The following is an 11,285-nucleotide window of genomic DNA, read 5'->3' on the forward strand; positions in this document are numbered from 1 at the left end:
TTTATTCTAAAAGTATTATAGGTTTGCTTTTGCACATTTAAATTTTTAATTCTTCTTAAATTTATTTTTATGCATGCTATGAGAAAACAATCTCTTCATATAATCTAATTTCTGAAGCACAACTTATTAAAGTCCACTGTTTCTTACAGTGTTACCATCATTATATTAATTTCTCTAATAGCTTTTGAAGTTAACTCTTTATCCTAGTTGATTAAATTTAATCATAATGTAGATAGTTGGAGACTTATTATGATTTATCCTGTGTGGTACTTGGTGTGTGTGTGTGTGTGTTTCAATTCTACAATTACCTGATTATTATTTCTTTAAGTATTATTTCTTTATCATTCTCCCCATTCTTCTGGAACTTTTATTGAATATGCATTGGAACCTTTCAATCTGTTCATGTTTCTTTATCAATTGCTCTTTCATATATTTAATCTCTTTGGCTCTCTGTGCTGTAATTTAGATGTATCTCTCAGTACTGTCTTCCATTCAGTAAAGTCATTCTTTTACTGTATCTAGTCTACTGTATCTTATCTCATTATTAAGTTTTTAATGACTATAAAAATTTATAAATTCTAATGGTTTCTAGGTGCATCTTTTTTTAATATCTAGTTGTTTTTTATTATTTATGTTTATTTTAATAAATTCTTATTCATTTTAATGGAAGTTACTTCTTTATTTATTCTTTGAATACCTAAAATATTTATTGTAAAATAATTGTCAAATTGTTCTATAAAATTAATTTCATTTGTAGTCAATTCATGTACCAATTGTTTATATACTTTTTTCCTTAGCCTTAATTTTATTTTCATGTGTTTGAGAATTTATGTTTTCATTTTGAGTAGGAGATTTTTTTATTTGTGGTTTTTGGTTTGTTTCCTTATTTTTTCCCCCTATTTCCTTTACCTAACAGTTTTCTGGCTGCCCCAACTCGGAGAACGTTTCTTCAATTCAAAATCATGTCTTATAGTGGCATTTCAAAATTCCTGTCATACTTTGGGATATCAGGGTTGTTGCAAATCTAATCACTGAAACAGTGGTCAACTTTTTCAGTTCCTAGTACTGTGTCTTTGTCCTTCTACCTCCTCAGGCCCACAGCTCTATATAATACCATAGCCTCAGGAAAAGTCTTGGTATCAGCTTCGTTTTTTAGCCTGTCGTGAGTGGGTGAACTGTAGATTTGGAAGAGATGGGGTATATCAAAGTATCATCTTAATAAGAAATATTTTGGTAGTTTTATAATTTTATTTTATTTTTTCAAAAACATCTAAATTTTTAATAGACAACAAGTTGCTCGTATTTACATTATACAGTTCAATGAGGTTTTTTTTTCAATTATAGTTGGCATACAATAATATACCAGTTTCAGTTGTACAGCCTAGTGATTAGATATCCACGTAACTCACAAAGCGACCACCCCACTAAATCTAGTGCCCTTTTTCCCCCTTACTTATTTATTATAACATTATTAACCACCTTCCCCATGCTACACTCTACATCTCCATGTCTATTCTGCAACTATCCATTTGTTCCTCTTAATCCCTTTGCCATTTTTTGCCATCCCCCCAAACCTCCTCCCATCTAGTATCCCTCAAAATATTCTCTGTATTATGAGTTTATTTCCACTTTTGTTGTTATTTATTTTGTTCTTTATATTCCACATGTACATGAAATCATGCAATATTTGTCTTTCTCTATCCGACCCATTTCATTCAGTGCAATACCCTCTAGGTCTATCAAGGCAATATCATTTTCCATCTCCTTCCTTGTAGTCGATGTCTGTTTTTCATTTGAATTGAGTGTCTTGCAGGCAGCATATGTAGGGGTCTGGTTTGTAATCACCATTTATTTTTAAGGGCCTGACCCAGAAGCAGTTATCCAGGACTTTATGCATATTTTTTTCTTCTTAAAGAAGTCCATCCAAAATTTCCTTTAGTAGTGACTTGGTGCTGATAAATTCCTTTAGCTTATTTTTGTCTGAGAAGCTCTTTATCTGTCCTTCAACTCTAAATGATAGCTTTGCTGGATAAAATATTCTTGGTTGTAGATAAGACATTTAAATTTTTAATTGATCTGGAGTTTATTGTGATTTAGTTTTAAAGTAAGAATCTAACTCTAGTCATCCATATAGCTAACCATTTGCTCCCACTTCATTTATCAAATTATTTATTGACTTGCTAATTTCTGCCACTACTGTTTTGTACATAGCCTTTAGATCTGTCTTATTCTTTATATTTCCATTGTTACCGCCCTACATGAATATAGCAGACACTGTGGTAGGCTATGGGAAAACAAGAGAAAACAAGAAAGATAAGATTACTTCCCTCACATAACTTATGCTCTAGTAAGAGAGACAGACAATACTTAAACAAGCAAATAAATAAAAACAAGTGTAGCTTGTGTTAGGCAGAGTATAAACAGCTGGATGTGGTAAAGAATAATAGAGGATCCTACTTATACAGGCTGGCCAAGAAATTCTGCTTTCAGAAATTGACATTTAAGCTAAGAACTTAAGAATAGGAAGGAGCCAATAATTTTAAAAGCTGAAAGAAGAGCAAGTACAAAATTCCTGAAACAGGTAAGGGCTTGATGTATTCTAGGAACTTTGACTGCAGAGTTGTAGCTGGTGGGATAGGTACATGATATGAAGTGGGAAGCCTGAGGCAGGTGGCCAGATCTTGCAGGATCTTTTGGGCCATAACCAGGCACTTGGATTTGTTCTAACAGGCTGGAAAATCATAGAAGGGTTTTAAAGAAGAGAATGACATTCTCCAATTACATTTTAAAAGTTCACTCTGGCTGCGTTGATAATGGAATGTAAGGAGGTTACCATGGAAGTAGAGGGACCAGTTAGAAAGCTATTGCAGTAATCCAGGAAAGGTAAAATGGTGGCTTAAACTAGAACGGTCACAAGTGGAGACAGGGACAAGTGAATGAATTAAAGATAAGTTTTGGAAGTAGGACAATTTGGACTTGTTGATGAATTGACTATGAAGGATAAGGAAAAGGGAAAAGACGGAAAAGACTAGGATGACTCCCAAGCTCTGACTTTAGTGACTAAGAGAATAGTGTTACTATTTGTAAAGATAGGGACAATGGGAAGGAATGGCTTGGGGAGGACACAGAGAACTCAAACATTCTATTTTGACTATGTTAAGTTTGAAGTGTTTGTGAGATAACAAAGTAGAGATGTCAAATCAGTGGGTTGAATATATTAATCTGGGACTCAGATAAAAGATACAGTTAACATATAAATGTAGGTGTCATCAGCATGAAGCCTTAAGAATGGATAAGCCCTCTCAAAGAACAGTCTATGTGGAGAAGAGAAGGCAGTATTTAGAAACCAAGATGCAGGCACTAGATCAGTTACTAGGCGCGTCCCTTCTCCCAGGTCTTCTCATTGGACTGAACTAGAAATATATGCATTCATATACATATACACATAAACATGTATTTACACTCTTACATTTATGTGCATAGATACACACACATTTTTATCTATATTTCTGTACCTATCTACCTATACTGAAAACCATGAGTTCACACTGACATGTTCCATTCAGTCCCTTACCATAGGGCTCATGTAGCTTTTCTCCATCCATATTTACATCTCTCTTCTTTCACAGTGAAAAACTCGACTGTCATTATCCTCAATATTCTATTAATTTGCTTGATCTCCCTGTGGGTAGTCATCTCTTGACACATTTAGGCTGCCACCTTGCTAGAACACCCTCTGTGTACCGGCTCTGGCTCTCATGAGGATCTTCTGGTCAGGAAGGAAGGAAAATTATTTTCTTTATTTAGGTTCTCTACGTTTCTTATTACATATGCTCTTTGATATTTTATTTGTTTTGTTTCTATGTTGAAAAGGTGTTTTTTAAAAAAATTACATTTCTGTTTACATTATAAAAGGCTACAATATAGTTTCATTTTTTCATATTTGCCAATATGAAGTGAAAAAAATTTTTATTTCATTGCTTTTATTGGTTGTTAGTAACACTGAACATTTTCAAATGTTTATTAACTATTTTAATTGTTTTCGTGAATTGTATAAATCTTTTGTTTTTCTATGGTTATCTTAGAAAAAAATCACCTTTCTTGAGTTACTTATAAATTCAGGAGACTAATTGCCTCTTTGTTGCAAATGTTTTCCAAATTAATTTTTTTAATTTTATATTTTTTTAATTACAGAATTTTAATTTTTTTATATGGCAAAATATGTTGATCATTTCCTAGTTATTTTTAAGTTTCAAATTCCTATGTTTCTCTAGAGGTCAGATATTCACCTACGCTTTAAAGATTTTCAGAAATTTTACATTTTTAGAAATTTTGTTAAACATTTTTGTTAAACATTCTCAGTAATTTTATTAAACATTTCTTTATCCATCTGCAATTTTTGTTATATTTTTAGTCAATCTGTAGAAAATTCTAGGAATAGTAATCTTTACCTTTCAAAGCTGTCACCAGTATTTTCTCCAGCTTTTTATTTGCCATTTAAATCTAGCTTATTTTGATTTTTGACATGCAGAAGTTTTCGGTTTTAGTAGTTAAATTTACTGATCTTTGCCCTGGTGACTCCGCCCCTTGCTTTTAAACTTAGAAAGAGATTTCTCTTATCCAGAGATTTAATAAAGATACGTTTAATTTTCTTTTTTCTCTTTCTCTCCTTTCTCTCTCCCCCTCTTCTTTTTCTCCTCCTTCTCCTCCTTGTCTCAAAGCCAGCTTTAAATAAAATGAACCACTAAGCTAGCCCCAATTGCTTTGGTCTCTTGGGGATCTCGTAGACCAAGAAAAACGTAGGGTTGGGATGGATTTCTCTACAACACAACCCCCTCCCTCTCCCTCCTACATAAAAAGCAATTCAGTGTCAAGCTCCCCAATAAGTGTCTGACAATTCATAAACCGCTGAAGTGAAAGGTGGCCTTTAGATATTCTGTATATAAATTTAGTCAGTTATACAGAGAGAATGAAAAAAATATGGCCTGATTCTGATCAGATGCTGCTTGTTTCTCCTTATACCATGGGGTTCTGTTCTATGTCATTTCCTTTGAAGTCAGTGGGAGCTCTGTGCAGGACGGCAAGGCGAACACCGGCCTCTATACATGAAGGTGAGAACTGCCATTACGATAAACTATTCGGCAATGCGGTGGAGGGAACATTGGTTTAACACACTTGGTGGCTACCCTGCAGATCCCACTGTCTGTGAGAGCTTTGTTCACCCAGAGCAAACAAGAACTTTTTGAATCTTGACATACAAGGGCTCATTCAGCAGAGCATCCCGTTATGAGAGGAGGCACAGTGCTGGGCAGACATTGCAGTTTTTAGCCAGCACACTGAGGGCATTTCTCTCACATTCTCTCCATCTGTAAAGAGACTGTTTTCCAGACCCCAACATGGTTTTCTATAGATTGGAGAGATGTATAAATATTTTTACATGTTTGTACTCACATATAATGGGGGACAAACTACAGTCATATCAAAGTAGCTAGGCCTTTTCAATAAGAAATAATTCTTTGCAAATTTTAGCTGAGGTTGTTATTTGGTGAAAAGCAGAGCATGTAATAGAAACAACGAGAGGAATTTTAACATGGAGAAGATATTGGAAATGAAGAATCATGTACATTTGCTTTCTGTATCTCAGGGTTGTTATTTTGTTAATTAGCCTATAGAGACTTTCTCCCTTTCCCCACTTTCACAAAGAGTTATGCATCATTTTTTAGGAACCCAAATCAAATAATGTTTTCAGATTGTTATACTACAAACATTGGAATAAATAGAGGTCAAAGAGCAAATTGTGCGAATTGATGGGTGATATTTTTCTACCAATCCCATCCCCTGACCAAAATAGTGATGTCCCCTTACTGATTCCTTCATCATACCATTCTGCTCCTGTCTCTAGGACATTGCTTATGCTGTAGTAGACACTCAGCTTCAAGGCCCTTCAATTCCAATGGCCCACCCCAGAACAGGACACTAGCATTTTGTATTTCTAATTTCTCCTGTTGGATAGCATTAAAGTGGAGCAGCCCTCCTCTTTTTTTTTTTTTTAAACTTATGATTTTGAATTCTTTTTCAGTAAACTTGTATCCACCTCTGCATATAGAACACCCTTTCTTGCCACAGGCCATCATCAGGTGGCCAGCATAGGATGAGATAATCAGGGGAGAAAATGTAGTTGGAAGAGAAGAGAAAGGATTAAGTTCTGGAGCATTCCAAATTTAACAGATTGGGGACAAGAAAAAGAATATTCAGGAGATCATTCCATAATAGTACACAGGGAGCAGCATCACTTTTTGGAACAATACTTGTGTTGCAATGGAATAGCTATAAACTGTTCTATTCTGTGTGAATATGCCCTAATTTATATAAGCAATCCTCTACCGACAGCGCCTTATAACTGTTCCACCTATGCTCAGTTTATTCTCATTCCAATTCACTCTACATACTGCTTAAGTTAATTTTGGATTATTTTCAGTTATTTGTGCCTGGATGAAAAATGGAAAATTGGGTAAGTAAGTATATTACATTTATGTGATGCAAGATGGTACAATTATGATTTTTAATAAGAAAATAGCTATGAAATAATGTTGAGTGAATAATGCATAATCCCAATTTATACACAAACATGTACACACACATATACATACAAATATATGACCAGAAAAAAATTCTACAAGTTTATCCATCAAAAGTGTAGCATTTCTGGATGGTGGGTTTCCAGGTGACTTTTATTTTATTTTTAATGCTTTTCTGTGTTTTGCAGATTTCCTTCCTGAAAAAGTTATTCTAAAAGTGTACTTATGTTGCTTCACAGGCAGGAGACCAACTTTGATTCTTTACTGCCTAAGAAGATAATGTCCAAATATCTTACTTTAGTAGTCAAGACCCTTCAGACTAGAGGCCCAAACTTTTTGTTTCAGTTAAAAGGATCTGCTCAAAGACTTCTGGACGTGCTCTGTACTCTTCTCCCACACTTTTCTAAAAGCTAAGATTCTTTTTATTTCCATCCTTTTCCTAAAATTTCTACAAATCCTTGAAGACACTATTTGTTTCACCTCTTGTCTCTAAGACCATGAATAATGGAAGAGGTCTCCACATATTAGTGACTCTGTTGTTATATCCATTTAGTATTTACCACAGGGTATTTTGCATTATTATGGTTCCTTTTCTATGAGACCATAAGTTATCTCTCCAATTGGCATTTTGATTCTTAGAACACAGGTTCTGTGACTTAAGCGTCACACTCTGTGGAGATTTTAAAAACAGAGTTCTCCATGTATGTTCTTGGTAACCCTTAACCCCCTGTGTCTTGTTCACAGAAAGTGTGTAATAAACATTTGCAGTCATTTAGAACGAGTTATTACAAATAATATATATAAAAAACATATAACATACTATATATTTATATATGTTTAATGTGGAATAACTCTGGACCTTTCTCTTTATATACATGTTTGTATCTTCTAAGTGCATTGAACTTATTGAAAGAATAATAAAATTTCAGCAGTTATTTACAATAAAGGGAATATTTTAAAGACACGTAGTTATGAGCTATTGCTTAAGCATTCTTTCTTCCTTCACGAAAGGTCATTGGTCTTCTCTTTCGGGAATGTTCTCTTCTTCTTGTCTCTTGAAATACAGTGTAGCTTTACTTTTCTTCTTTATTCTCTGGTCCCAAATATAATCTCCACATGTGCACTATCTTTGTAGGTGATATACTTCCTGCCTCAGTGAAATCTAGCTCCCAAATGAATTTCTGTTGGTTTAGAGAGCAACTTGAGGATTGTGCATTTGGCACCATTCGATTTCCTTGGCATCTCTCCACAGTTACCATTTAGAAAGCTTCTGGTCGGCAGGATTCCTCTCCATCGTACACTCTGTGGAGATTAAAAAAGGATTGTATTACATGGGCTTGAAAATGTGATGGAAAATGAAATTTGCTTTACCAAGAAAGGGAGCTTTTGAAACTCAAATTGTTCTAATAGGACAAGGATCGTTCTCAGTGGAGTTAAATGGCAGATATGGTGACAGTTCCTTCTTATTTAGATTTCCGCTAAATAAATATCACTATGTTTGAAATCACTCACACAAATAAAGCAAGTTACGAAACAATGTGATTATATTTATGTTCTAAAAAAATATGGGTGTGTATATACTTATAAAGCAAACTTGGATTAAGATCTTTAGAAAGGTTCTGAGCACTGAAGAGCTTATGGTGCATATGATATGATATCCTATTATTTACTTTAAGATTAAAACAATGTTAAAATTAAATAAGTATAAGGGAGGCCCAACAAATTCTGATTTTTTATGTCTATGCATTTGTAAAAAGATGTTGAATTTTTTATAAAAATTTTTTTCTAGTCTTGGCTTGCTGGTGCCTTAAGTACATACTTCCTCAGCCTATTATGAAATTCTGTTTCATTTATGTGGATGTAAATGCACAGAAGAAAGTCTGGAAAGGAACATATCAAATCATTAACAGTGGTTACACCTTCTGAGAGGAGTGGGCTGGGGAATGAGGAGTATTGTGCTTTTCCATTTTACTCTATTACTCCCAAATATCTATAACTAAAATGTTGTCATTTATTTCATGCACAATTATTAAAAACAAATGAACAAACAAATAAACATACTGGGAAAATAAAATAGTAAAATTATTCACCTTTTCTTTTTCTATCAAAGTTTAATATTAAAGTGCTTATATTTGATAAATGTTAATGTAATTAGAGAGCAGCTCAAATCATCTCCCAAACTGAGTATTTTGATATTTCTTCTCCTTCCATCCAATGACATGGTTATATAGCTGCCCACTATTAGTCTTTTTCCAGGTATTGCTGCTAGTCATCATCACCACTAATATTCATGGAGCTCTTACAGTCTGCCAGGCACTGGTACAGAGTTCTATGTATGTTAATTTCTTGAACTCTCACAACATTCCTGTGAGGTAGGAATTGTTATTACTGTCATTTTACAGTTGAAGAAATAGAGGTTGGAGAGGTTTAACTATCTTGTGCAAACTTGAGTCACACAGCTAGCAAGTGATGGAATTGAGATGTGTTTCTGGCAGTCTGACTTCATATTCTGCATAGGAAAGAAGGGAGTGAAACTAATCTGTGATTTAAGATTTTTACTTTATTTCATCGTTGGTATATACACTTTTGTCTAACTGGGAGCTGACTAAAGCATCTGGGTCTAGTTGATGTTTGGTTGAAAATTACTATTATTATGAGGATGATTATGATAGCATTTAGTAATTATGCAGTGCTTTATACTTCAAAGAACTGTGCTTTATAATCATTTATTAACTATGACTCACAACATCTCTATGATATAAAAATGCACTTATCCATATTTTGCAGAAAGAGAAACTGAGGCAGAGTAAGATGAGTCACATTTTCATAAGAAAGAGTGAAAGTGGTATGCAACCTCTCAAATTCCTGAGACTCGATAACAGCTTAATTTGGACAGCAACAAAAGTTTAATTCTTTAAACCTCTTAAAGGTAGGTGTCAGTTCCAATATTTTTCTCAATATTTAATTACAAATTAAATGTAAAATATGCTAAAAATTGATGTCCATTTCATTCTAGGTTCTCAGTTTTGGAGCTTTTACTGCATTCATGTCCGTGTGACATTTTTGCTCAAATTCAACCTTGCCGTCTCCCATTTCTCCACAAGCATAATTTGACTACAGATATTGGTTTTCAGTGTTGATATTATATTGCTTCAAATTGCTTCCATTGCCTTTAAAAGATGCCTTTTGTTCACCACATGCATGGGATTCTTCATAATAACTTGCAGTAAAAACAAATTTTGTGCAAGAATTATTTGGAAAGGAAAGACGTCTTAGATGTCTGACAGTTTGTATACTTGATAATCGAAGATTATAAACACGTCATTATGACTTGGGGTGAGAGAGGGAGAAAGATGAGTAGGATCTCTGTGGGTTAATTATAGCACCCTATAAGGGGCCTGGAAGAAATACATGCACTCTTTGATAAATCTGGTAGTCTCTTTCAGTTGAGAGGCATTCATGACCATAGCACATATGAAAGGCTCAATAAATTTAATTTAGTGGTTAAGACTATGTCTGTGGAGACAGACTACCTGGGTTCTAATCCTGGCTCCACTGCTAGTCACCTGAACTAGCTGTGCTTATGTTTCTCTATCCAGAGGGAAAACAATGAAGAAAGAAAGAGGATCACACTCCATAAAGTTAGTTATTATGAATTTTATTCAAGTTCTTGCTATTATTTGTCTTTTCTATGTCCAAGGCAGTTGACAAATCACATTAGCTATAACTCCATTTAAACGTTGCTGGTAATGATATTTATAATTTGATGTCTACAGTTGCCTGGCTTGTTTAGAAATGGTGCAACATGGTACCCCACAATTTTCTACCCCAGAAAAACAATTTTAAATGACCTCATAATACATTGGAAGAAATAGTTATGAGCACATGTAAAGTTTATAAGACAAAATTTTGTACTTGTTTCTCCAAAATATCCATATGATCCCACACACCAGAGGCGTCAAACTCAGTGCCTATCATGAAGATTTCACATGTGAATAAGGCCAACTCACTATACTACTTGAATAAAGCTGCTGCATCTGAGCTAAAGACACTGATGTCTTGTGGGATGTACATCCAGTCTGCCAGTGTCTAAATTTTCAAGAGACCCCAGAAACTGGGATAATTATTATTATTTTTTAACGTAACATTTCTTAATTTAAAATTTTTGGCTCAATATATTTCTTGTTAAAAAACTGTGTAGGTCAAGCAACATATTTGAGGGCCATTCGTCAAATCTCTGCCAACTGTACTAGTATCTCCATATGAGTACATTGTGCTGTTATTCATATCAGCAAATGCTTTTTAAGGCACTCATACAAGGTGAAGAAGACAAAATATGACAGTCTTTATGAAGCTCACGAATTTAGAGAAGAGACAGGCAAAAATGTCACAGGAGAGAGTGAAAAATGCCATAGCAAAGTGTGAAACCCAGGACTTAAGCCTGGTGCTTTAAGTATTTGATAAGGCCCACTATGAAAAGAACTGAAAACAAAGAATCCCATTATTTGAAAGCTTGACAAATAGTGGATACGCAAGGAGATGGTTCTTTTGTTTAACAAAAACACCTTAATGGATTTTAGGGGTGGGAGCTATGCATGGACAGGGCCATAGCCTCACACAGTTCTAGGGGGACCATTCCTATTGTGGTCTGTGCAATTGGCACCCCTTCGAGCACCATTCAGGTTGTATTCTTTGTGAATGCTAACC

The 11,285-nt window shown here is 34.4% G+C and overlaps 1 long non-coding RNA gene across 1 annotated transcript in view; it reads left to right on the plus strand.

Annotated features, from left to right (window-relative positions):
• LOC112472250 overlaps positions 1-9,700 on the plus strand; it is a 16,313-nt gene extending 6,613 nt beyond the window's left edge. The window contains exons 3-4 of the long non-coding RNA XR_003043586.1: positions 9,366-9,507; positions 9,595-9,700. This is a non-coding gene — a long non-coding RNA (uncharacterized LOC112472250). The remainder of the gene's footprint in view (positions 1-9,365; positions 9,508-9,594) is intronic.
• Positions 9,701-11,285: the final 1,585 nt, after the last annotated feature.

Source organism: Pteropus alecto, unplaced genomic scaffold, assembly GCF_000325575.1.
Source record: "Pteropus alecto unplaced genomic scaffold, ASM32557v1 scaffold76, whole genome shotgun sequence".
In the NCBI taxonomy this organism is placed as follows: Eukaryota; Metazoa; Chordata; class Mammalia; order Chiroptera; family Pteropodidae; genus Pteropus; species Pteropus alecto.